Source organism: Mercenaria mercenaria, chromosome 8, assembly GCF_021730395.1.
Source record: "Mercenaria mercenaria strain notata chromosome 8, MADL_Memer_1, whole genome shotgun sequence".
Lineage (NCBI taxonomy): Eukaryota > Metazoa > Mollusca > Bivalvia > Venerida > Veneridae > Mercenaria > Mercenaria mercenaria.
In genome coordinates, this window is record NC_069368.1 from 65,724,950 (window position 1) to 65,750,896 (window position 25,947).

Sequence of the window (25,947 nt, forward strand, 5' to 3'; positions counted from 1 at the left end):
CGGATTAGCAGCGTATTTTCAAGGGGAGCTGTGGTCTAGTGGATGAGGTGTCGGCCGCTTAATCCAGGGGTCGTGGGTTCGAACCCCACTGGGGTCACGACCATGACTTCTCATATGACACCAGTACTGGTTTTTCCAGGAAGCGGACTCGAGAGTGGTTCAAGTAAGCTTGAAGCTTTCATCGCAATAGAGCTAAAACAAATTAGTATAAACTAAATAAGCGACAGTAAAAATGATGGAAAAAGTTAATCCACAGCTGATATCCTAATGAGTAGATATTTAAAGATTAAATTTCTTACTTTTAGCTGTAATGTCCAATAGGCAAAACATTAATGTATTACCCACAAATTTAAGAAATTATATCTGAAAAATACCAAATTCCACTAAAAGCTTCCAAGTCGAAAATCGTCGACTTAAAATATTTTACCGATAATTTGAACTTTTTCTTTCACGTCGCGTAATTTAAAGTGAGAACAATGACAATATTTAGAACTTTAGATATAAAGGATTAAATAGCTGGAATACGTTTGATTGCATACATTGATTGTCCTCTCAGTAGTCCAAATATAAAAGGAACCTATTTTAGAATCATGGTAAATTTTGTTTACTGTCCCAGTTCATAAGTTACATTTATTTTATTACTACAGATACAAGACCTGTCAAATTGCAGCAGATGTTATATATCTCTAAGTTCACATCCATATATCTGCAGATAAAATACAAAGATACACAAGTAAGACCTTTTACGTAGTGAAACTATAAATATCTAAAATTTGGTTTGAATTTCTTTCTGAAAAATATTACTCTCATTATATAGATTATACGGCAAATAGTCATTTGAATTACATATAGTCGTTGGAGCATTCCAGTGGTAAAATATTTCTATCAAAATGTTGCCATTATAAATTTCAAAATGACTCTCATTTTGCAATGAGCATACTATTATATTTTTGATCTAGCGTTTAAATAAGCAATATTTCCTTACTGCGACGCACAGTTTAGACCTTGCAAATTGCATTGGTGTTTATATATAATGTGTATATGCAGTTTTAGTTAAGTATTGATTCTTTACAAGTGCAAATTTATATCAAAATTCTTTTTTTCGTACAACCAATGCTTAAAAAGAGAAATATGATTTGACTTTAATAAACGGGCATAGCCATACATGTTTAAGATAGTACGGTGATAAACAGAGTCAACTCATTAAAAAGAAAATAAAAAAATGTAAACTATGAGTGACAGGTCGTAGTTAAAGTCCCTCTAGCAATAAAATACTTATGACATTGACAGAACAAGCAAACATGGATATGAAATTAGACGTGTTATTTTTTTTCAAAGACCAACTTTAGTAGTAGAAATTTCTTAACAAGTAAAAGTACATCTTTTACAAAAAGTAAACACAAAAGTCTGATACAAATATATTCCTTGACAATGACATAAATTGATATGTTCAAGGCAAAATGAAGTTACAGTCTGTAGATTAATTTACTATAGATGTGACTTAATATACTGTGTGCATTATACAAACAAACATTGTTCTTAGTCTTATATCAAAACATGTAGCATGCGTATTTCTTATTTATTTCAGATCTCTCAGATAACAGAAATAAAAACGTCTGCCTGTATGAAAAATGGAGACTTCTCCCCGTGCCTTCCACCAAATACTCCTGGTATCTAAGAACTCTTTCATTTTAGCACATGATTTCCATGTGAGACATATCTGTATGAAGTAGATATCAATTTTGCTTATATAACTATCATTCAAAATGTTATTTTAAGACATATTTTCAATACGGAAGCATCTGATATTGAACATTTTATCACTGCTAGTGTTCATAGTAGTTCTGATGAATAAAGGCTACTTTAATATTAGGTAATATTTTTTTAACAATTGCTATGTCATAACAGCTACAAAAAGGGACTGAAGTATTACGGATATTCTTGGATGTAACAAGGCTTTTTATAACATTCATAAAAAAGCAGGAGGTTCGATTACTTGAAATCATAAAACCTTAGCATATAATAAACATGCAAAAATACTTATAACTTTGCATATTCATCTTGACTCGTCATCACATTTCGCGACTGGAGAGCACAAAATTATGGTCTTGTAAACAGAAAACTAGATATAAGACATGCATTACGGATAGTTTGTAATGCCACACAAACAGTTATGTTAATAGTGCAATACGTTTATTTCAGGTTTGTAGTAAGAGGCAGTTTGTGAGGTACAGAAAGTCAAGCAGGCAACTGTAGGCCGAGAAGCTCTGAAGCAGACGATTGTACTTTGAGAATCTTTAGAATTTGTAAGTTCTTCGATTGCATTCATTTGATGTCTGAGATGCTTTTCAGTATGATTTATGAAGGAAAATGAGTTTATCTTGAAACAAAATATGAGCTTTTAAGAGAAGCAATTAAGGGAAAATATCAAAAATTCAGGAATGAAAGTCAGTTTTGCCATGTTAGATATAATTATTGATATATCTTTTATAATACCAGTTCGCTTTAACAGATGCTTACTGTGGCAATAATGTTGTCAAATAAGGCATTCAAATTTAAATGCATTGATTTCTATAAGTACAGTAAGCTTTTTAAGAGCACAATACTGGCTCGGGCTATAGGACGGGCTTAAGTGTAATTTCCGCACAGTTTCCTCAGAATCAGTACCATATTGTTCGCATCTTTGTAGAATTTTCATACGAATTTCATGTCAACAAAACACCAGTTTTAGAAACTAGTTTACAATTTTGTTGCAATTTACGAATTGAATTGTATATTTGTACTGAAAAGTAATAATTATTACCAGAGTTAAAGTTTCATTGCCAGGAATGGAGTTTCAGTTCTTGAGTGAAAATCAGTTGAGCCTTCATCCTGAAATCATAATGTATAGACTTGCATGTGCGAATGGATGCGTTCCTTTAGTTAGCTTAAATAGGAGCTCTCAATATGCAGGGCCCAAGAAAAATTGGAATAGTGCCCCCCCCCCCCCCATCAAAAAAAAAAACGGGAATTTTCTGCATCGATTTAGAATTGTCAAATTTAGCTTTCCTCGTTATCAGATTTTGCGACAGGGATAGCACAAAATTAAGGCCTTGTAAAAGATAACTAAATACAACACGTGTATTGCAGATAGTTTGTAATGTTACTCATACACTCATATTAATTGTTCATGCTTTTTTTATTTCTGGTGTAAGTTACAGACATTTGTGTGAGGTTTTTGAAAGTCAAGTAGGAGACTGTATGCCTACAAGCTCTGAAGTGAGGGAATATTTGTTTCGATGATTAGATTGGATCTAACTCAGCCAGCATGACTATATTGGCCCGATATAGGTATAATGTCGGAATTTCGGCAAAATGTGCTGATGTAGGGCCGATGTCGGGCCGTTGTGAGTGAGTGAATTAGGTTTTACGGCGAATCGACACAAAATGATCATATATCGCCGAGATCGGACCGTTGAACTGCCGAAAATTATTGAAATAGGTAGATCTACATCAATCAATGTAACTATTCCGCAAGTCGGATTGACATCGGGCCGATATTGGATTCTCTTAAATAGCTATATTTTTCAAAATATTATTGATAAACGTGAAAAAGTAATCTCAATTGTTTACCTGTGCTAATTTATTAAGCAAATATGATGTATGCCAGAAATAATTAAACTAGTTTCCAAACAAAATTTGTAAACGGTATTTATCAAAATTTTATTGTAATAAGGGAAGGTTATAATTAAGGTGCATTTTTATTTTATGTAGAATGCCGCCATAGAAATATTTATATTTACAAAAAATGAAAATATAAATAATTTATGTTTAAAATTCTAATTGAACAATTTTAAAAGTGTTAAGAATATACAGAAAACTTACGAAACTGTATAAAACATGAAGTATATAGTTGAGAAAAATGTTATATCAATAAAATCTAATAACCATCATACATATGATGCGAGACACATCTGTACTCAAGTAAATTACTAAAGTGTATAATTGAAGAAAACTTTGATGAAGCACTGCATGTCACACTATTTCGCGACGACGATATGATCTGCCAATATCGGGCGGGTATCATTTTGATGTTAGCCAAACATCGTTTGCCAATGTCGGGCCGATGTCATTATGATGTTGGCCCGATATCGTCTGCCGACGTCGGACCGACATCATTCCTATTTGCAGCCGATATTGAAGCCGATATCGGGCCGTTATAGACAACGACGTCCGTTTGATATCGAGCCGATATAGAATGCTGGATGGGAATTTGAATTTTTAAAAGCAGCAATTAAGGGGAGGTAAACACAATTCAAACGTGAGTCAATTTTGCCATGTTTTGCTAGTAGATATAATGATAAATATGTCTTTTATAATACAAATTTGCTGAAACAGATGCTTACTGTGGCAAAAACGTTGTCAAATTTAAATACATCTGATTTTATCAATGCAGTACGCTTCTTAAGAGCAGAACAATGCCATGGGTTATACAACGGACTATACGGTACTTTCCACACAGTTTCCTCTGATTACTAGAATTTTGTTCGCTTCTTTGTAATTTCTTTGTAAACAGATAGCAAGATATAAAACATGTATTGCAAAGAGTTTGTAATGCCACATAAACACTCATATCGCATTTCCTTGTCTTTAATTTCAGATGTGCACCTACAGACATTTGTGTGAGGTTTCGAAAGTCAAAAAGGAAAGTGTAGGCCGAGAAGCTCTGAGCTCTGAAGACTCTTTACCTTCCTCCTTGAAAGCAATTCTTGAGAATCTTTAACTTCTTCCGCGTGCATGTTTTGATGTCTGGGATGCTTTTCAGTATGATTTCTGAAGGAATAGGAGGTTAGAAGTTTATCTTGAAACAATATGTGAGTTTTTTTTTTTCAAGAGCAGCAATTAATTGGAGAAAACCACAATTCAGAATTTAAATTCAAATTTAAGTTCGTTGATTTGAATGCAGTAAGACTATAGGACGGGCTTTAGAGAAATTACAGCGTTGTTTCATCTGAATCAGTACTCTATTTTTCGATTCTTTGTAGAACTTTATACGTATTGCATGTAAACATAGACACACATTTTAGGAGCAAGTTTATCTGAAATGAATATGTCCTTCAAGGTTTGTCTCTAAATTAGCGTTTTGCAATATTTCGTCACTAGCAAAATGGGCAGAATTTTTTGTATACATGAATAATTCTAATTGTCACTGTTTTCAATAGTATATGCTGGATGTTTATGAAATTATTGTCATACTATGTGAATCTCTTTTGTCTCTCTTAAGGAGGCAGTAAACAATGTTCAGCTGTTAGTGGCAATTTGGCCAGGGTCAAATTTACAAATATGTGGCAATTGGATATTGTATGGTACTGTAAAATAACCATTATTAGTAGAATTGTAATTTCAGTGGCAAGAATGGTATTTCAGCTTTTGAGTGAAAATCAGTTGAGTAACCTTTATCTGGAAATTATGACGTATAGACTTGCAGGTGCGAATGCATGCGTTCCTTTAGATAGCTTAGATAAGAGCTCTCAGTTCAGCATGGGCCTCAGGGAAATTGGAATAGTGAAAAAAACGGTATTTATGGCAGATAAATTTGAGCATATTTTCAGGCTTGACATTGATACTGAAGTAGGGAACAGTGCAACAATCGATGCTATCACTTGTTGAGAATTTTCTGAAGCGATTTGAAAATTGTAAAATTTAGCTTTTCTTGTCTTCAGATTTCGCGACCGGGAGAGCACAATACCGCTCTTGTAAGCAGATAACTAAATATAAAAAATGTATTGTAGATAGTTTGTAATGCTACACAAACAATCGTTTCAATTTTGCCTGTCTTTTATTTCAGATGTGCAGTTACAGAGATTTGTGTGATATATGAGAATGTGTAAGATATTCCGCTTGATTTATTGATGTCTAGGATGCTTTTCCATATGATTTATGAAATACTATGAGTTAAGAATAGTACTTTGAAACAAGGTGTGATGTTTTTTTCTAAGAGCAGCAATTAAGGGGAAACAACCACAAATCAAAAATGAATGTCAGTTTTGCCCTGCGTTTTAGTAGATATAATGATAAATATATTTATTATGATACAAATTTGCATAAACAGATGCTTACTGTGGCAATATTTTTGTCAAATTTAATTCCATTGATTTCCATCAATGCAGTTAGGATATATGACGGGTTTTAGAATATTACATATAAACATAGACACCCATTTTAGATGCTAATTTGTCTGAAATGAATATGATTTTAAGGGTCTGTCTCAAAAATATCTTTTTGTTGATATTTCGTCACTAGCAAAATGTGCAGAATTTGTGAAAACATGATTAATTCTAATTATCATTGTTTTCAATATTATATGCTGGATGTGTATGCAATTAAGTTTCTTTCCGTGTAAATCAGTAAAAATACAAAATAAACAGCAGATGATATCATACTTTGTGAATCTGTTGTGTCTCTATTATGGAGGCATTAAACAATTCACTGCTGATAAAACTAAATTGGCGATTGTCTAATTGACAGATATCTGACAATTGGATATATATATTTGTACTGTAAAATAAACATTATTACTAGAATTGAAATTTCAGTTTCAGGAATAGAGTTTCATTTATTGATTAAAAATCAGTTGAGTAGCCTTCATCTTGAAATGATGACGTTTAGACTTGCAGATGTGAATCCATGCGTTCATTTAGATAGCTTAAATAGGAGCTCTTATTTTAGGAGGGGCCTCAGGAAAATTTGAATACTGGAAAATGGTATAAATGGCACGTACGATTGAGCTTATTTTCAGATTGTTTAGTGCTGCTGATGTAGGAAACAGTGCAACAATTTGTGCCATAAATTGCAGGGAATTTTCTGCAGCGATTTGAAAATTGGCATATTTAGATCTTCTCGTCATCTAATATTGCGACCGGGACAGCACAGAATGCAGGTCTTATATACAGATAACTAGATATAAGACATGTATTGCAGACAGTTTGTGATGCTACACAAACACTCGTATTAATTGCTCATGTCTTTGTTTCAAATGTGTAGTTACAGACATTTGTATGAGGTTTTGAAAGTCAAGTAGAAGATTGTAGGCTGTGAGGATCTGAAGTATGTTAACTGCCTCCTTAAGAGCAAATCATTAGACTTTGTATATTCTCCCGCGTGCATCATTTATTTAATGTCTCAGATCCTTTTCAGTATTATTTATGAAGGAATATCAGTTTAGAAGTTTATCTTGTAACAAAATGTGATTTTTAAGAACAGAAATTAAGGTGAGTTAAACACACTTCAGAAATGAGAGTCTCTTTTACCATGTTTTTGGTGATAGAGATATCTATAATGATACCAATTCGCTTAAAAGGATGCTTACTGTGGCAATAATGTTGTCTAATTTAAATCCATTAATTTCTAAGGAAATTATTTTCTAAGAGCACAATAATGACTCGGGTTTTAGAAATGACTTCAGAGTTCTTTCCGCGCTTTTAGCTCTGAATCAGTACCATATTGCTTGCTTCTTTGTAGAGTTTTATACGTCTTGCATGTAAATATAGACACCAGTTCTAGAAACTAATTTGTCTGAAATGAAGTCGTGTTTAAGTGTTTTTCTCAAAAATAGCTTTTTACTGATATTTTGTCACTAGCAAAATGGACAGAATTTGTGACCACATTAATTATTCTAATTGTCATTGTGTTCAACTATATATGCTGGATGTGTATGAAATTATTGTACTACAGTTTTCAGCTGTTAGTGTCTATTGGCCATGGTCAAATTCACAAATCAATGGCAATCGGGTTGTTTTACTGTAAAATAATCATTATTACTAGAATTGAAGTTTCGGCGGCAGGAATGGAGTTTCAGTTATTGAGTGACAATCAGTTGAGAAGTTTCCATTTTGGAATTAGGACGGATGGACTTGCAGGTGCAAATGCATCCGTTACTTAAGATAACTTAAAAAGGAAGTTTCCTTTGAGCAGGGACCTCAGGAAAATTGGAATACTGAAAAAATAGTATAATAGATGACACATAAATTTGAGCTTATTTTCAGGTATTTCAGTGTTACTGAAATAAGAAACAGTGCAACAATAATTATTATTGTTGCTATCAATACTCGGGAATTTTCTGCAGCGATGGAAATTGGCAAATTTTGCTTATCTCGTCACCAGGTTTCTCGTCCTTAAGACCTCATAAAAAACTTGGTAAGAGACATGTATTGCAGATAGTTTCTAATTCTACACAAACACTCATTTTATTTATTTACCATGTCTTTCAGATGTGTAACAGACATTTGTGTGAGGTTTTAAGAGTCAAGTAGGAGATTGTGGGATGAGAGGCTCTGAAGACTGTTTACAGCCTCCTTATGAGCAAATCTTGAGATATTTTAAGCTCTTCTGCGTGCAGTTTTTATGTCCGAGATGCTTCTCAGTATGATTTATGAAGAAATATGTGTCTAGATGTATATCTTGAAGCAAAATTTGAGTTCTTCAGAGCAGCAGTTCAGGGGAGGTTACCACAATTCAGGCATGAGTGTTAGTTTGCCATGTTTTCCTAGTAGATTTAATGATAGATAAGTCTATAATAATACCGATTCGCCTAAATAGATGTTTTTGTGGTAATAATGTTTTTAAATATAAATTTATTGAATTCTATAAATGAAGTAAGCTTCAGAAGAGCGCAGTAATAGCTAGGTCGATAGGGTACTTTCCGTACTTTTTCATCTGATTTATTTCTGTATTCTTCACATCTTTGTAGAATTTACAAAAAAACTGCATATCAGACAAGTATTTCAGGTAATTTGTAATGCTACACATACACTTATATTAATTTTGCATGCCTTTTATTTCAAGTGTATAATTACATCGAAGGTCGGGTAGAAGATTGTAGACCGAGAAAGCTCAGTAGACTGTTCACTGGATCCTGTAGAGCAATTTCTGTGAATTTCTAAGTTCTTCTGCTTGCACTGATTTCATGTCTGAGATGCTTTTAAGTATGATTTATGAAGGAATATCAGTTTAGAAGTGTATCTGATAACAAAATTTGAGTTTGACACAACAGCAATGCAGGAGGGATAACAACGATTCAGGCACAGTTTTGCAATATTTTCTTAGTAGATATACAGATAGAGATGTATATTATAATTATACCAATTCGTTTTAACAGATATTTACTGTGGCTATAATGTTGAAAAATTTGAATTAATTGATTTCTATAAATGCAGTAAGCTTTTAAGATCATAATTATGGTTGGGGCTATTGGACGAGCTTTAGGATGGTTTCCGCACCCTTTCCTATGACAAAGTACCATATTGTTCGCATCTTTGTAGAATTTTTATACGTACTGCATGTAAACATAGACATCAATTTTAGGAACTAGTTTGTCTGAAATGAATATGTTCTTCAAGGTTTGTCTAAAATTATTTTTTTGCTGATATTTCGTCACTAGCAAAATGGGCAGAATATGTGAATACATGATTTATTCTAAGTGTCACTGTTTTCAATAGTTTATGCTGGATTTGTATAAGATTTAGTTTCATTTAGTCTAAATCATAAAATTACTAAACAAAAACAAAAAGATGCCATACTATATGGACCTGTTTTGTCTCTCTTTAGGAGGCAGTAAACATAAACACATTACAGCTGTTAGTGACAAATTGGCCAGGGTCTTTTCAAATAAGTGGCAATTTGATATTTATACTGTAAAAAATCATTATTACTAGAATTAAAGTATCGGGGCAGGAATTGAGCTTCAGTTATTGACTTGCAGGTGCTCCTTTAGGTAGCTTAAATAGGAGCTCTCATTTTAACAGGGGCCTCAGGATTATTGGAATACTGAAAAAGCGGTATGGATTGCACATACATTTGAGCTTATGTTCAAATTTTATAGTGTTACTGAAGTAGGGAACAGTGCACCAATTAGTGCTATAAATTATAGGGAATTTTCTGCAGCAATTGAAATATTTGCAAATTTAGTTTTCTGGTCATCAGATTTCGCGAACGGGAGGGCAAACACTTAAGGTCTTGTAAACAGATAACTAGGTATAAGACATGTATTGCATTTAGTTTACAATTCTACACAAACACTCATATATTTTACATGTCTTTTATTTCAGATGTGTAGTTACAGATATTTGTGTGAGGTTTTCAAAGTCAAGTAGAAGATTGTAGGCCGAGTGGCCCTGAGGACTGTTTACAGCCTCCTCAAGAACAAACCTTGAGGGATTGTAAGTTCTCCTGCGTGTATTTATTTGATGCTCGAGATGCATTTCAGAATACAGTGTACAATAGAGTCAATTGTTAACAGAAAAGAAAAAAAATATAAACTATGAATGACAGATCGTAGTTAAAGTCCCTGTTGCAATGAAATACTTATGACAATGACAGAAACAGCAAATATGGATATGAATTTAGACATGTTTTTTATTCAAAGACCAACTTTAGTAGTAGAAATTTCTTAACAAGTACAGCTTTTACAGAAGTAAACACAGGACGTTTTATACAAATATATTCCATAACAATAAATTGGGATATCTTCATTGAAAGTGATATGTTCAAGGCAAAATTAATTTACAGTCTGTAGATTTATTTACTATAGATGTGACTTAATATAGTGTGTGTATTACACAAACAAGCATTGTTCTTAATTTATTATCAAATACATGTAGCATGCGTTTTTCTTATTTGTTTCAGATCTCTCAGGTAACAGAAATAAGAAGGTCTGTCTGTATGAAAAATGGAGACTTCTTCCGTGCCTTCCACCAAATACTCCTGGTATCTAAGAACTCTTTCATTTTAGCACATGATTTCCAGGTGAAACATATCTCAATGAACCAGATATCAATTTTTCTTATGAAGCTATTAATCGAAATGATATTTTAAGACATATTTTTCATAGAAGCATTTGATATTGAACTTTTTATCATTGCCAGTGTTCTTAGTAGTTCCGATGAATAAAGGCTAATTTAATATCATGTAATCAAATATTTTTAACAATTCCTATGTCTTAACAGCTCTCCAAAAAGGGACTGAAGTATTACGGATATTTTTGGATGTAACAATCATGAAGAAAAACAAACAGGAGGTACGATTACTTGAATTCATAAAACCTTGGTAAATAAAAAACATGTAAAAATACTTATAATTTTGCAAATTTATCTTGTCTCGTCATAACATTTCGCGACAGAAAGAGCACAAAATCATGGTCTTGTAAACAGAAAACTAGATATAAGACATGCATTACGGATGGTTTGTAATGCCACACAAACAGTTATGTTAATAGTGCAATATGTTTATTTTAGGTTTGTAGTTAGAGACAGTTTGTGTGGTACAGAAAGTCAAGCAGGCGATTGTAGGCCGAGAAGCTCTGAAGCAGACGATTGTACTTCGAGAATCTTTAGAAGTTGTAAATTGTTTGATTGCATTCATTTGATGTCTGAGATGCTTTTTAGTATGATTTATGAAAGAACATGAGTGAAAAAGATTATCTTGAAACAAAAATGTAAGCTTTTAAGAGAAGTAATTAAGGGAAAATATCCAAAATTCAGGAATGAGTCAGTTTTGCCTATGATATATGCCTATGCCTAGTAGTTATTATTACTGATATGTTTTTTATAATACCAAATCGCTTTAACAGATGCTTACTGTAGCTATAATGTTGTCAAATAAGGCATTCAAATTTAAATGAATTGATTTCTATAAGTATAGTAAGCTTTTCAAGAGCATAATACGGACTCGGGCTATAGGACGGGCTTAAGGGTAATTTTCCCAGTGTTTCCTCAGAACCAGTACCATATTGTTCGCTTTTTTGTAATATTTTTATACGTATTGCATATAAACATAGACGCCAGTATTAGAAACTAGTTTACAAATTAGTTGCAATTTACGAATTGAATTGTATATTTGAACTGAAAAGTAATAATTATTACCAGAGTTAAAGTTTCATTGCCAGGAATGGAGTTTCAGTTTTTGAGTGAAAATCAGTTGAGCAGCCTTCATCTTGAAATTATAAAGTATAGACTTGTAGGTGCGAATGCATGCGTTCCATTAGATAGCTTAAATAGGAGCTCTCACTATGCAGGGGCCCAAGAAAAATTGAAATAGTGAAAAAAAACGGGAATTTTCTGCATCGATTTGAAAATTGTCAAATATAGCTTTCCTCGTCATCATATCTCGCGACAGGGAGAGCACAAAATTAAGGTCTTTTAAACAGATAACTTAATACAACGCATGTATTGCAGATCGTTTGTAATGCTACTCATACACTCAAGTTCTGAAGACTGTTTACAGCCACCTTAACAGCAAAGCTTGCAAATTTATCAGTTCTCTTGCTCGCATTCATTTGATATCTGAGATGCTTTTCAGTATAATCTATGAAGAAATATTTGTTTAGATGTTTAGATTGGATCTAAATTTGAGTTCTTAAGAGCAGCAATTAAGGGGAGGTAACCACAACTTAAACATGAGTCAGTTTCGCCTTGTTTTCCTGGTACATATGATGATAAATATGTCTTTTGTAATACCAATTTGCTTAAACAGATTTTTACTGTGGCAAGAACGTAGTCAAATTTAAATTCATTTAACTCTATCAATGCAGTTAGCTTTTTTAAGAGCACTACAACGGCTCGGGATATAGGACGGGCTTTATGAAACTTTCCGCACTGTTTTCTCTGATTACTAGAATATTGTTCGCTTCTTTTTAATTTCTTTGTAAACAGATAACCAGATATAAGACATGTTTTGCAAAAATTAAACACTCATACCAAATTTCCATGTCTTTCATTTCAGATGTGCACTTACAGACATTTGTGTGAGGTTTTGAAAGTCAAGAAGGAGAGTGTAGGCCGAGAAGCTCTGAAGACTACCTGCCACCTTAAAAGCAAATCCTGAGAATCTGTAAGTTCTTCTGCGTGCATTTTTTGATGTCTGAGATGCTTTTCAGTATGATTTATGAAGGAATATGAGTTTAGAAGTTTATCTTGAAACAATATGTGAGATTTTTTAAGAGCAGCAATTACTAGTAAGTGGAGATAACCACCATTCAGAGATGAGAGTCAGTTTTGCAATGTTTCTCTAGTAGAGGTATTGACCGATATGTTTATTATGATACCTATTCGCTAAAACAGATGCTTACTGTGGCAATATTTGGTCAAATATAAATAATTTAAATTCGTTGATTTCTATTAATGCAGTAAGGCTATAGGACGGGCCCTAGAGTACTTTCCGCGTTGTTTCCTCTGAATCAGTACTATATTTTTCGCTTCTTTGTAGAATTTGTATACGTATTGCATGTAAACATAGACACCTATTTTAGGAACTAGTTTGTCTGAAATGAATATGTTCTTCAGGGTTTGTCTCAGAAAAAAGCTTGCTGATATTTCGTCACTAGCAAAATCGACATAATTTCTGCGTACATGATTTGTTCTAATTGTAGGCCATGAAGCCACCTTAAGAGCAAATCTTGAAAATTTGAAAGTTCTTCCGCATGCATTTTTAGATCTCTCTGATGTTTTTAAGTAGGATTTATGAAGGAATATGAGTTTAGAAGTTTATCTTGGAACAAAGTATGAGCCTTTTAAGAGCATCAATTAAGGGGAGATAACCACAATTGAGGAATGAGCGTCAGTTTTGCCATGTTTTTCTGGTGGATATATTGACAGATATGTTTATTATAATATATATTCGCTTAAACAAATACTTTGTCGCAATACTTTGCCAAATTTAAATTCGTTGGTTTCTTTCAATGCAGTAAGGCTATAGGACGGGGTCTAGAGTAATGTCCGCGTTGTTTCTTCTGATTCAGTACTATATTTTCCCCTTCTTTGTAGAATTTTTATACGTATTGCATATAAAGATAGACATCAATTTTAGGATTTAGTTTGTCTGAAATGAATATGTTCTTCAAGTTTTGTCTCAAAAATAGTTTTTTGCTGATATTTCGTCAATAACAAAATGGGCAGAATTTGTGAATACATAATTTATTCTAATTGTCACTGTTTTCAATAGTATATGACGGATGTGTATGAACTTATTTGCGGATCTCTTTTGACTTTCTTAAGGAGTAGTAAACAATTTACAGCTGTTAGTGCCAAATTTACAAATAAGTGGCAATAGGATATTTGTACTGTAAAACAATCATTATTAGCAGAATTGAAGTTTCAGTTGCAAGAATGGTGTTTCAGCTTTTGAGTGAAAATCAATTGAGTAGCCTCCATCTGGATATTTTGAAGCATAGACTTGCAGGTGCGAATGCATGCGTTCCTTTAGATAGCTTCAATAAGAGCTTTCAATTCAGCATGGGCCTCAGGGAAATTTAAATAGTGGAAAAAACGGTACGTATGGTACATAAATTTGAGCATATTTTCAGACTTGACATGCGTTTTGGGTTCTTAAGGATTGCATTTTTATATTATATTTACAAGGGCATCTTTGTGTTTTACATAACATACCTTCTGTTGCCTTTACGTATGTTAGGGTTTCACCTAACAGGGATTACTTTTATTTACACTGTCTTGTGACTTTGGAACATGGTGGGGGTAAGAGTGAGGTTAGGTGCACCATAAACCGGTTTAAACTCCCCAGTGGTGGTTTTGCCACTTACAGTTCCAAGGCGGTGCCCCACTGTGTTCCTGTATTTGTTTGTTTTGTCCTTTTGTGTTTCATTTTTTGTGTTGTGTGCGAGGGTTGTTCGTGTGTGTCTTTTTTGTAAAATTTAGCTTTTCTCGCCTTCAGATTTCGCGACCGGGAGAGCACAATATCGCTCTTATAAGCAGATAACTAAATATAATAATGTATTGCAGATATTTTGTTATGCTACACAAACAATCGTATCAATTTTGCCTGTCTTTCATTTTAGATGTGCAGTTACAGAGATTTGTGTGATATATTGAAAGTCAGTTAGAAGATTGTAGGCCAAGAAACTCTGAAGACTCTTTACAACCACCTAAAGAACAATTCTTGAGAATTTGTCAGATATTTCGTGTGATTCTGTTTGATGTATGAGATGCTTTTCCATATGATTTATGAAGGTATATGAGTTAATAATATTACTTTCAAACAAGATGTGATATTTCTTTTTCTAAGAGATGCAATTAAGGAGAGATAACCACAAATCAGAAATGATAGTCAGTTTTGCCTTGTTTTTCTAGTAGATATATAATGCAGCACAAACACTCGTATTAATTGCTCATGTCTTTTATTTCAAATGTGTACTTAAAGAAATTTGTGTGAGGTTTTGAAAGTCAAGTATGAGATTGTAGGCCGTGAGGATCAGAAGAATGTTTACAGCCTCCTTAAGAGCAAATCTTAAGAATTTGTAAGTTTTTCCGCTTGCATTTATTTGATGTCTTAGATGCTTTTCGGTATCATTTATGAAGGAATATCAGTTTAGAAGTTTATCTTGTAACAAAATGTGAGTTTTTTAAGAACAGCAATTAAGGGGCGGTAACCACAATTCAGAAATGAGTGTCAGTTTTGCCATGTTTTTGTGGTCGATATAATGATAGATATATCTATTATAATAACAGTTCGCTTAAAAAGATGCTTACTGTTACAATAATGTTGTCCAATTGAAATCCATTAATTTCTACCAAGGAATTTACCTTTTAAGAGCGCAATAATGACTCGGGTTATAGGAATGGCTTTAGAGTTCATTCCGCGCTTTTACCTCTAAATCAGTACCATATTGTTTGCTTCTTTGTAGGGTTTTTATACGTTTTCCATGTAAATATAGACACCAGTTTTAAAACTAATTTGTCTGAGATTAAATCGTCTTTAAGGGTTTTTCTAAAAAATAGTCTTTTTCTGATATTTTGTCACTAGCAAAATGGACAGAATTTGTGACTACATGAAATCATTCTAATTGTCACTGTTTTTAAAGATATATGCTGGATGTGTGTGAAATTATTTTCATTCTATGTGGATCTCTTTTGTCTCTCTTAAGGAGCAGTAAACAATTTTATCATTTATAGGGAATTTTCTGAAGCTATTTGAAAATTATAAAATTTAGCTTTTCTCGCCTTCAAATTTCGTGACCGGGAAAGCACAATACAGCTTTTGTAAGCCGATAACTAAATATAAAAATGTATTGCAGATAGTTTATAATGCTAATGCAATTTTGCCTGTCTTTCATGTTGGATGTGCAGTTACAGAGATTTATGTGATGTTTTGAAAGTTAAGTAGAAGATTGTAGGCCAAGAATCTCTGAAGACTGTTTACAGCCTCCTTAAGAACAACTCTTGACAATTTCTAAGATATACCGTGAGATTCTTTTTATGACTGAGATGCTTTTCCATACCGTATAGCGGGTTGTTTCTGCGGTCAAAATATTCTGCGGTTTGGTCCCAAAAATTGTGTAAGAAATTTACTGCGTGTTTAATTTCTGCGTTTTCACATAAAAGGAAGTGATATTTCTGCGTTTAAGATACCAAGGAGGAGGTAATTCGCATGATCGGGCGTCGTGAGTATGATAGCATATAAAAAACAAAAAAACTAAATTACTGGTAACTGTTGTAAAGTAACTTTGCTTTTAATGAATACATTGTAGGATATAATAACATGCGAATTGAAAAATATAAGTTCAACAACATTTGTACAAACTACAATTGCAAACTACGATATATCGGCATAACGGTTTCACATGTATGAAGGTTAATAAAGTACAGTTCAGAAGATCTTCATAAGAACAACTCAAGTGAAATTCACTCAGTTTATTCCATTCACAAAACAAGAACGTTTTCTGGTGGATTAACAGTTAGGACTTTGATTGCCCATCACACCTAATTATACCATTATCGGTAATTGTTAGATGACGACGGTAATTTCTAATTATGACCTCGGGTAACATAGCATGAAACAATGTTGGTGAGAAAAAAAGCAGGTTTTTACGTTTTAAATATTTGCTGCGTGAATATTCTGCTGGAAATATCTTTACGATCCTACCGAGAGATCGCAGAAACGCAAAAATATTCCCCCGTAGAAATAACCCGTTATACGGTAAGATTTATAAAGGAATATGAGTTAAGAATATTACTTTGAAATAAGATGTGATGTTTTTTTCTAAGAGCAGCAATTAAGAGGAGATAACCACAAATCAGAAATGAGAGTAAGTTTTGCCTTGTTTTTCTAGTATATATCATGAAAAATATGTTTATTATGATACCAATTCGCTTAAACAGATAGTTACTGTGGCAGAATATTTGTCAAATTTAATTCCATTGATTTCCATCAATGCAGTTAGGCTATATGACGGGTTTTAGAGTACTGCATATAAACATAGACACCAATTTTATATACTGATTCGTCTGAAATGAATATGTATAAAGGGTCTGTCTCAAAAATAACGTTTTGCTGATATTTCGTCACTAGCAAAATGGGCAGAATTTGTGAATACATGATTGATCCTAAATGTCATTGTTTTCAACAGTATATGTTGGATGTGTATGCAATTAAGTTTCTTTCCATCTAAATCAGTAAAAATACAAATAAACAGCAGATGTCATACTCTGTGAATCTGTTTTGTCTCTATTATGGAGGCTGTAAACAATTCTCAGCTGATACAGCTAAATTGGCGATGGTCTAATTTACAAATATGTGGCAATTTGATATATATTTGTACTGTAATATAATCATTATTCCTAGAATTGAAGTTTCGGTTTCAGGAATGGAGCTTCATTTAATGCGTAAAAATCAGATGAGTAGCCTTCATCTGGAAATTATGACGTATAGACTTGCAGATGCGAATGCATGCATTCCTTTTGATAGCTTAGATAAGAGCTCTCAGTTCAGCATGGGCCTCAGGGAAATTGGAACAGTGAAAATCGGTATGTATGACAGATAAGATTGAACTTATTTTCAGATATTTCAACAGGAAACAGTGCAACAATTTAAGCCATTTATTGTAGGGAATTATCTGCAGCTGTTTGAAAATTGGCATATTTAGATTTTCTTGTCATCTAATATCGTGACCGGGACAGCACAAAGTTCAGGTCTTGTAAGCAGATAGCTAGATATAAGACATGTATTGCTGATAGTTTGTGATGCTGCACACACACTCGTTTAATTTTCTCATGTCTTTTATTTCAAGTGTGTAGTTAAAGACATTTCTGTGAGGTTTTGAAAGTCAAGTAGGAGATTGTAGGCCGTGAGGATCAGAAGACTGTTTACAGCCTGCTTAAGAGCAAATTTTGAGAATTCGTAAGTTCTTCCGCGTGAATTTATTTGATGTCTCAGATGTTTTAAGGGAATTATTTATGAATGAATATCAGTATAGAAGTTTATCTTGTAATAAAATGCGATATTTTTTTAAGAACAGCTATTAAGGGGAGGTAACCACAATTCAGAAATGAGAGTCAGTTTTGCCATGTTTTGTAGTAGGTTTCATGATAGATATGTCTATTATGATACCAATTCGCTTAAACAGAGGCTTACTGTGGCAATAATGTTGTCAAATTTAAATCCATTAGTATCTATCAAAGAATTTACTTTCTAAGATCACAATAATGACTCGGGTTATTTGTCTGAGATGAAATCTCTTTTAAGTGTTTTTCTCAAAATAGCTTTTTGCTGATATTTTGTCACTAGCAAAATGGACAGAATTTGTGAATACATGATTTATTCTAATTGGCATTGTTTTCAACTGTATATGCTGGATGTGTATGGAATAAAGTTCCTTTTGGTCTAAATCGATAACATTACAAAATAAACAGCAGATGTCACACTCTGTATATGTGATTTTTCTCCCTTAAAGAGGCAGTGAACAGATTTTAACTGTACAAATAAGTGGCAATTGGAATTTTGTACTGTAAAATAATCACTGTTACTTAAATCGATGGTTCCGTGGCAGGAATGGAGTTTCAGTTTAGCTAGATATAGAACATGTATTGCAGATAATTTTTAGTATAGCTACATACATTTGTCTTTAGGTTTTGAAAGTCGTGTAGAAAATAGTAGGCCGGGAAGCTCAGGAGACAGTTCATAGCCTCCATAAGAGAAAATCTTGAGAATTTGTAAGTTCTTCAGCTTCCATTGAATTAATGACTGAGATGCTTTTAAGTATGATTTCGGAAGGAATATGAGTTTAGAAGTTTATCTTGAAACACAATTTGAGTTTTACAGAGCATCAATGAAGGAGAGATAACAACAATTCGGGCATGAAAGTCAGTTTTGCCATGTTTTCTTAGTGGATATAGTGATAGATATGTCCATTATAATATCAATTCGCTTAAACAGATGCTTACAGTGGCAATAATCTTGTAAAGTTTGAACTGACTGATTTCTATAAAAGAGGTAAACTTTTTAAGAGCACAGTAATGGCTCGGGCTATTGGACGAGCTTTATGATACTTCCCGCACTATTTTCTCTGAATCAGAACCATAATGTTCGCTTCTGTGCAGAATTTTTATACGTATTGCATGTAAACATAGACACCAGCGTTAGAAACTAGTTTGTCTGAAATGCGTTCGTTTTTAAGTGTTTGTCTCGCTAATATTTTGTCACTAGCAAAATGGGCAGAAAAAAACAAAGACAAATATCAAGCAGGGAATGCCACGCACCAAAAACGCAGCCTCCTCAAAACAAAACCCCAAGCACGCAGACGTGTGCACCACACACACACACACACACACACACACACACACACACACAAAACCAACACATAAGGACAAAACGAACGAACAAACAATGGAACACAGTGGGGCACCGCCTTGGAACGGTCAGTGGCAAAACACCACTGGGGAGCTTAAACCGGTTTATGGTGCGCACCCAACCTCACTCTTACCCCCACCATGTTCCAAAGACACGGGACAGTGTAAATAAAAGTAATCCCCTCCAGGTGAATCTCTTACACACGTAATAGAAAAATAAAGGCATGACATGTAAAACACAAAAATGCTCGTGTATAAATATATAATAAGCAATCCTTAAGAACCAGAAACGTATGTACACAATGCCTTTTCAGAAGACAGAGCAACAAGAGAAACACCCTTAAGGGCCCGACGAAATAGGCCAGAAGACAAATATCAAAACAGTTCAGTCCTGGTAGGATTTAAAAAACTGCTTCTCATACAGTCCTCTCCCTCTTACGTCAGACGCAATCAAAGAGGGAAGCGTAGTGTCCAACTGTAAACGGGTTGAACACTAAACATGCGGTATGCCTCAAAACAGTTGGGTCGTAACCTTTTTTAATAAAACGTTTTATAGTTTTACCAAATACATTTGGAAAATTACCATGACCCAAGATCTTACGAAGTTTGTAAACCACATCCACATAAACAACGGGTTTGGAAATACCTTCTCGCAGAAGTGTCTTTAAATTACTCTTGAATTTTAAAACTAAATCAAAATTACGATAGTAAAATTTAGCAAAATATTTACGCAATTTGTAATAACGGTAGCCTTGCTGAAGAAGTTTACTTGTAATATATTGATTACGTTCATTGAAATGCTTGACATGACTACACGCTCTGGCAAACCGAATTAATTGAGAAATATATACCCCATAAGATGTAGCCTGAGGTACATCCCCATCCAAATGAGGAAAAATTACAATACTAAAATTAAAATCATCCCTCTTGTCATAAATTTTGGTATGTATAATATTGTCATAAATAGAGAGATGTAAATCTAAAAATGAAGCATCAGTATCCGAATTGTTAGTTTTAATTAACTGAAGCTCCCTAGGATAAATAGTACCCACCAATTGACCAAAAAACGGATTATCCATATTAAGAATATCATCCAGATAGCGTGATGTATTATTAAATGCAGTTATAATATCTGCCTGCGTATCTGAAGAAGTTTTGAATGCATGGTTTATTATAATTGTCACTATTTCCAACAGTATATGCTGGATGTGTACGCAAGTTATTTTCTTTTGACCTAAATCGATAAAATAACAAAATAAACAGCAGATGTCATTCTGTGTGTATTTATTTTGTCTCTCTTAAGGAAGCAGTAAACAGTTTTCAGCTGTAAGTGCCAAAGTGGCCAGGATCAAATTTAAAAATCAGTGTCAATTGGATATTTGTACTGTAAAATAATCATTATTACTAGAATTGAAGTTTCGGTGGCAGGAATGGAGTTTCAGTTATTGAGTGAAATTCAGTTGAGAAGCCTCCATCTTGACATTAGGACGTATGGATTTGCAGGTGCAAATGTATCCGTTACTTTAGATAACTTTAAAATGAGACTTCTTTTTAGCAGTGACCTCAGGAAAATTGGAATGCTGAAAAATGCAACGGTGTGGATGGCACATAAATTTGAGCTTATTTCCAGATATATCACTGTTACCGAAGTAGGAAACAGTGCAACAATTGTTGCTATCAATAGTCGGGAGTTTTCTGCGAGGTAACCACAATTCAGGCATGAGAGTTAGTTTGCCATGTTTTCCTAGTAAATATAATGATAGATAAGTCTATAATAATACCGATTCGCCTAAATATATGTTTCTGTGGCAATAATGTTGTCAAATATAAATGCATTGAATTCTATAAATGAAGTAAGCTTCAGAAGAGCACTGTTTCCTCTGTTTCATTTCTATATTTTTCGCATATTTATAGAATTTACAGATAACTTAATATAAGACATGTATTTCAGTTAGTTTGTAATGCTACACATACACTTATATCAATTTTGCATGCCTTTTATTTCAAGTGTATAATTACAGACATTGAAAGTCGGGTAGAAGATTGTAGACCGAGAAGCTCAGTAGACTGTTCACTGGATCCTGTAGAGCAATTCTTGAGAATTTCTAAGTTCTTCTGCTTGCATTGATTTGATGTCTGAGATGCTTTTAAGTATGATTAATGAAGGAATATCAGTTTAGAAGTTTATCTTGAAACAAAATTTGAGTTTTACAGAATAGCAATACAGAAAGGATAACAACAATTCGGGCACAGTTTTGCAATGTTTTCTTAGTAGATATACTGATAGAGATGTACATAATTATACCAGTTCGCTTAAACAGATGCTTACTGTGGCAATAATGTAAAATTTGAAATAATTAATTTCTATAAATGCAGTAAGCTTTTAAAGAACACAATTATGGCTTGGGCTATTGGACGAGCTTTAGGATAGTTTCCGCACTCTTTCCTTTGAACCAGTACCATATTCCTCGCTTCTTTGTAGAATGTTTATACGTATTGCATATAAACATAGACACCAGTGTTAGAGACTAGCTTGTCTGAAATGAATAAGTTTTGAAGTCTTTGTCTCAAAAATGGCTTCTTTGCTAATATATTGTCACTAGTAAAATGGGCAGACTTTTTGAATACATGATTTATTCGTCGTGTCACTCTTTTCAACAATAGATACTAGATTTGTATAAGATTTAGTTTCATTTAGTCTAAATCATAAAATTACAAAACAAAAAGAAAAAGCCATACTATATAGATCTGTTTTGCCTCTCTTTATGAGGCAGTAAACATAAACACTTTACAGCTGTTAGTGACAAACTGGCCAAACAAGTGGCATATGGATATCTGTACTGTAAAATAATCACTATTACTAGAATTAAAGTTTCAGTGGCAGGACTTGTGCTTCAGTTATTGAGTGGAAATCAGTTTTGAGGCCTTTATCTTGATATATAACATATAGACTTACAGGTGCTTCATTAGGCAGCTTAACTAGGAGCTCTCATTTTCACAGGGGCCTCACGAAAATTGGAATACTGGAAAAGCGGTATGGACTGCACATATATTTGAGCTTATTTTCAAATTTTATAGTCTTACTGAAGTAGGGAACAGTGCACCGATTGGTGCTATGAATTATAGGGAATTTTCTGCAGAGACTGAAATATTGGCAGGTTTAGCTTTTCTTGTCATCAGATTTTGCGACCGGGAGAACAAGAACTTCAGGTCTTGTAAACTGATAACTAGGTATAAGACATGTATTGCATTTAGTTTGTAATCCTACACAAACGCTCATATATATTTTGCATGTCTTTTATTTCAGATGAGACTATTTACAGCCTCTTTAAGAGCAAACCTTAAGAAATTGTAAGCTATTCTGCATGTATTTATTTGATGCCTGAGATGCATTTCATTATGATTTTTGAAGGAATATGAATATAGATGTTAATATTGAAATAAACTATGAGTTTTTAAGAGCAGCAATTAAGGGGAGGTAACCACAGTTTCGGCATGAGTGTCAGTTTGAATTGTTTTACTAGTACATATAATTATAGATTAGTCTTTTATAATATCAGTTCGCTCAAACCGATGCTTACTGTAGTAATAATGTTGTCAAATTTAATTTTCTTGATTTCCAATGACGTTAGCTTCTTAAGAGCACATTAAAGGCTCGGGCTATAGGACGGACTTTAATGTACTTTCCTCACTGTGTCCTTTAAATCAGTACCATATCGTTTCTTTTGGTCTAAATCGATAAATTTTCAAAATAAACAGCATATATCATACTATGTGGATATGTTTTGTCTCTCTTAAGGAGGCAATAAACAATTTTCAGCTGTTAGTGAAAAATTGGCAAGGTTCTTACAAATAAGTGGCAATATGATATTTGTACTTTAAATTAATCAGTATTACTAGAGATTTCAGTGGCAGGAATGGAGTTTCATTTATTGAGTGGAAATCAGTTGAGCCGCCTTCATCTTAAAATTATGAGGTTTAGACTTGCAGGTGCGAATGCAAGCGTTCCTTTATATAGCTTAAATAAGGACACTCATAATAGCAGGGGCCTCAGGAAAAGTGGAATAGTTGAAAACCGTATGGATGGCACATCAATTTGCGCTGATTTTCAGATTTTAATGTGTTACTGAAGTAGGGAACAGGGCAACAATTGGCTCTATCAATAGTAGGAACATTTCTGCAGCGATTTGAAAACTATTAAATATAGCTTTTCTTGTCATCAGATTTCGCGACCGGGAGAGCACAAAATTCAGGTCTTGTAAACAGAAAACTCGGTATCAGACATGTATTGCAGATAGTTTTTCATGCTACACATACATTCATATTAATTTTATTTCAAGTATGTTGTTACAGATATGTGTGTTAGGTTTTGAAAGTCAAGTACAAGATTGAAGGCCGAGAAGATCTGAAAACCTTTTACAGCCTCCTTAAGAGCAAGTCTCGAGAATTTATAAGTTCTTCTGAGTGCATTTATTTGATGTCTGATTTGCTATAGAGTATGACTTATGAAGGAATATAGGTTTAGAAGTTTATCTTGAAGCAAAATTTGAGTTTTTTCTAAGGGCAGCAATTAACAGGAGATAACTACAAATCAGGAATTAGAGTCAGTTTTGCCATGTTTCCTAGTAGATATAATGATAGATGTGTCTACTAAAATACCAATTCGATTAAACAGATGCTTACTGTGGTAATAATGTTGTCAAATTTATATTCACTGCTTTCTATAAATGCAGTAAGCTGTTTAAGAGCACAATAATAGCTCGGGCAATAGGACAGACTTTAGAGTACTTTCCGCGCTATTTCCTGTGAATCAGTACCATATTGCTCGCTTCTTTGTAGAATTTTTATACGTATTGCATTTAAACATAGACACCAGTGTTAGAAACTAATTAGTTTGAAATTAAATCGTTTCCAAATGTTTGTCTCAAAACTAGTTTTTTGCTAATTTTTTTTCACTAGAAAAATGGACAGAAATTTTGAATGCATGATTTATTCTAAATGTCAGTGTTTTCAATAGTATATGTTGGATCTGTACGAAAGTTAGTTTCTTTTGGTCTAAATCCATAAAATTACAAAATAAACGGCAGATGTCATACTTTGTGTATCTGTTTTATCTCTCTTAAGGAGGCAGTAAACAATTTTCAGCTGTGAGTGCCAAAATTTGCCAGGATCAAATTTACAAATAAGTGGCAATTTCTACTGTAAAATAATCATTATCTCTAGAATCGAAGTTCCGGTGGCAGGAATGGAGTTTATATTATTGAGTGGAAATTAGTTGTGTAGCCTCCATCTTGAAATTAGTACGTAGTTACTTTAGATAGCTTAAATAGGAGCCTCAGGAAATTTGGAATGCTGGAAAAAAAACGGTATGGATGGTACATAAACTGAGCTTATTTTTAGATATTACAGTGTTACTGAAGTAGGGAACAGTGTAAGAATTGTTACTATCAATAGTACGGAATTTTCTACAGCGATGGAAACATTTGTAAATTAAGCTTTTCTCGTCATCATATTTCGCATCCTTGAGAGCACACAAATTCAAGTCTGGTAAACAGATAACTAGGGAAAAGACATGTTTTGCAGATAGTTTGTCATTCTACACAAACATGCATGTTTTTTATCAGATTTGTAGTTATTGACATTTGTGAGAGGTTTTAAGAGTCAAGTAGGAGATTGTGGGCCGAGAAAGCTCTGTAGACTGTTTACAGCCTCCTTAAGAACTAATATTGAAAATTTGCAAGCTCTTCTGCGTGCATTTATTTGATGTCCAAGACGCATTTCAGTATAATTAATTAAGGAATACAAGTTTAGATGTTATTTCAATCAAAATGTGAGTTATTAAGAGCAGCAATTAAAGGGAGGGAACCACAATTCAGGCATGAGAGTCAGTTTGCCAAGTTTTCCTAGTAGATATAATGATAGATATCTCTATTATAATATCAATTATCTTAAATAGATGCTTACTGTTGCAATAATGTTGTCAAATATGAATTCATTGATTTCGATCAATGCGGTAAGTTTTTTTAAGAACACAATAATGGCTCTGGCAGAACTGACTTTACGATACATTTCGCACTGTTTCCTCTGACTCATTACTTTATTGTTCGCTTCTTTGTGGAATTTTTGTAAACAGATATCTAGATAAAACACATGTATTGCAGATAATTTGTAATGCCATACATACATTCATATTAATTTCGAATGTCTTTTATTTCATTTGTATAGTTACAGACATTTGTGTTGAAGTTTTGAGAGTCGGGTAGGAGATTTTATGTCGAGAAGATCAGGACAAAGTTTACAGCCTCCGTAAGTTCTTCCGCGTGCATTTATTTGATGT